Below are 3,051 nucleotides of genomic sequence, written 5' to 3' on the forward strand. Positions count from 1 at the left end.
AGAGAGGGAGAGGAGGGGAGGGAGGGGGGAGTTGAAGAGGGGTAGCGGGCGGTAAAAGGGGCGGGCAAGCGAGAGAGGACACCGCGAGTGGTGGTGGCAGCACGAGAGCATGAGCAGCAGCAGCAGCAGTGTCAAAAGCAGCTGCAGCTGCGGGCGTGGCGGGTCGTGGGCGACCGATGGCGGGGCGGGGTAAGGCCCCATGCTAGCCTCACGATGCGAAACGAGTCAGGCCCGGCTTGGCCCCGCTCAGTGTGGTGTCTCGGTCCCCATAATGCGCGAGCCGAATGTGCTAATAGCAGGACGACGGCCAGAGGGCGAGGCCGCCGATGATGTGGTGTAACCAGAGTGTAATGCGGCCCGTCACCCCTGCTCTCTGCTGCACGCGGGTGGAGGAGACGCGTAACAACGCCCGGGCGATGTGCCCGGCCCGCCCCCGGCAGCCCGTGTGCGTCACAGGGGAAGCAGCAGCCGGGGAAGTAGCCGGGGGCCACAGGTGAGCAGGGCGCCCGGCTGCACGGCGGGGCCGGCGGGGCGAACCCACTCTGCCGGGCATTTCCCCTTGTCCAGGGAGGAGTTATATCGGGCACTGGGGCAAACGGCCACACTGCGTGGAAAAACATGCTCTACCGCGTGGGAGTGTAAATCATAGAGGGCGCAATGAGGGATCGTCAACTCTGGTATTCCTCCTTACACACATCTGTGAAACCCGTAAGCGTTCTGTTGTGCATCAACAAGCATAATTACGAGCGGCATTTTAATGTACAATTATTGGAATTTGTACATAATTATGGATGAAATTGAGAATAATCTTTTGGCTGCTTATTGTAATAGTTATGTACCTGGTGTAACTGTGAATGTGCAGCAGTGTCGCGGGATTGCATACCCGCCAGGGCTGCAGGGGCCATGGCGCCTTACGGACGAATTGGGTAGGCAAACCCGCAACACTGCTGCGCATTCACAGTTACACCCGGTACAGCAAAATGCAAAAGGGTTTAATGTGTCACTAGAGTATGGATGAACATTTTCTATATGCTTACTAGTAAGATACATTCTTCACACTCATTGCAATTTTGTAACGCTTTTTTCTTGTTTCTGATAACTGAAATTTTAATCTCTTCAATTTACCCCTCCCCCTTCCAAAAAAAAAAAAACAACAAACAAACAACACACACACCCACACACAACTAAAATAATATAACACTCTCGCGGTTGAGACTCGGTAATATGACGGCCTAAACGAGGAAAGAAGACAATATGATTGTTTTGCGCAGGTAACGCGCACCGACGCGAACCCCCTCAAGTTAAAGCGTAAAGTGGCCAGGCGCGCGGTGCGTTGCTCCTGGAGAGAGCAGAGAGAGAGAGCGAGCTCAGCGAGGTATAGGAAGTGCTGGGGAGTGGGATGGGGGAGCTCTTGGCTTGGCGACGACGGCGCTGCGGTTCGGCGTGTATCATCAGCCGAGCACCGACCGACCGCAAGAAGAGGGCTCGCCGGGGAAATGCATAATAATGGGAAACACGGCGGCGAGAAGTATTACTAAATCAGCCCACCCCCCGCCACGCCACCCGACCACCCCGCCCCGCCCCCGAGCCGAGGTGAGTGCTAGAGGCTGGCACAGCAACAGGTTGCCTGGGTCGAAAGCGGTAAGCAATTCTGAGTGCGCGCGCCACCGGTGAAAATATATGCGGCGGCGGAGGCGGAGGGGAGGTGCTGGAGGTGGGGAGGGGCTGGCGGCCCAGACACAGGGGAGGGGAGCACCCCCGCAAGAGACCTGAACGCTTTATCGTTCGAGACCAAGAGGTCAAACGGCGTCTAATTGTTTTTTAAAGCAATATCAGAGGTGACGCCCCCTCCCTCTTCGCTCCTCCCGCTCGTCTCCTTTTTCATTTTTCATCGTCCTCATCTTCATCCTTCGTCGTCCTTCCCGGACCCACAGCACCCGCCGCAACTGTCGTCCTCAACCAAACTTTTGGTGAGCTCTCATGTTTACTCTATAGTCCCGACCTTAATCATTTCTTTTTTCAAGCACGCCACTTGTTTGTCGGAGAATTTTATTAGGAAAGTTTCCGCTCGGCGTAAACTGTTTATTACACCGCTCGTTTGTATCTTTTTAATCTAAACGTCCCAGCGCCACGACCGGGGCCCGCTCATGGAGGAGACCTTAAAGGAAACGGGGGGGGGGGGGGGAGACTGTTTAACAGAGCAACATGCATAATCCGTAATTTTCGCCGACAGTGTCTCGCCATCTCTGTATGCGGGTCGGGTGAGGTCCCACTAGCTCAGGAGTCCTTCTACGGCCTCCTATTGTGTGGCCCCCTTGGTGGCGCCGGAGCCGGGTCCCGCTGCGGCGCGGGGCGCGCGCGGCGGCAGGTGAGCCCCCCGGAGCCGCTGTGACCCCCGATGGGGCCCCGCCGCCCCACCCCGCCCCGCTTCGTTCCGCCCCGCGCAAAGCCCTCGGCGTGGCGCGGCGCAAATCCTTGGCGGCGCGGGTGGCCCAAAGAACTTGGAGCGCCGCCCGCATGGGGCGCTGGGAGCGGCCCGGCCCCCGCCTGCACCTGGGCCGGCAGGGCGCATCTTGGGAACAAAAGACCAAATCCCATTACTCTGCGCTCCTGACCTGGGCCGAGGCTCCGGGGCGCCGGCCAGCCCAAGGCGACGACAAACCCCTCCTCCTGGCCGGCACAGGACAGAGGGGCCGTCCCGGGCCGTCCCCCCGTCCCGCGCGGCCAGCCCCTCCTCGGGGGGCCCGGGCAGGCCGCCGCTCGACTCTGGAGGAAGTTTTCAGACCCCCTCATTTGGATTACAAATTCACGATTTCCGCCGCCGTCGTCCTCCTCCTCAGGAGGCCTCAGCCCAGCGCGACAGCCGGCAGCGCCGCGCCGCGCCCTGTACAAGGGCGCGCGGCCCGTCGAAGCGCTTCCGAGACGGAGATGGAAAACAAGAGAACAATTTGCGCATCGACGAGATCACAGCGCCACGCCGCCGTCGCGCGCGAAGCCCTTCCGAGAATAAGAAAAAGGGATCACGGAGGAGGAGATGGGATGGAGGGGGGG

The 3,051-nt window shown here is 59.5% G+C and overlaps 1 protein-coding gene across 2 annotated transcripts in view; it reads right to left on the reverse strand.

Moving 5' to 3' along the window:
• The window catches only part of LOC113208268 (5-hydroxytryptamine receptor 1-like), a 209,762-nt gene that overhangs the window by 19,057 nt on the left and 187,654 nt on the right, over positions 1-3,051 (reverse strand). The window lies entirely within an intron of this gene.

This window comes from Frankliniella occidentalis, unplaced genomic scaffold (assembly GCF_000697945.3).
Source record: "Frankliniella occidentalis isolate FOCC.00 unplaced genomic scaffold, Focc_3.1 Scaffold112, whole genome shotgun sequence".
NCBI lineage: Eukaryota > Metazoa > Arthropoda > Insecta > Thysanoptera > Thripidae > Frankliniella > Frankliniella occidentalis.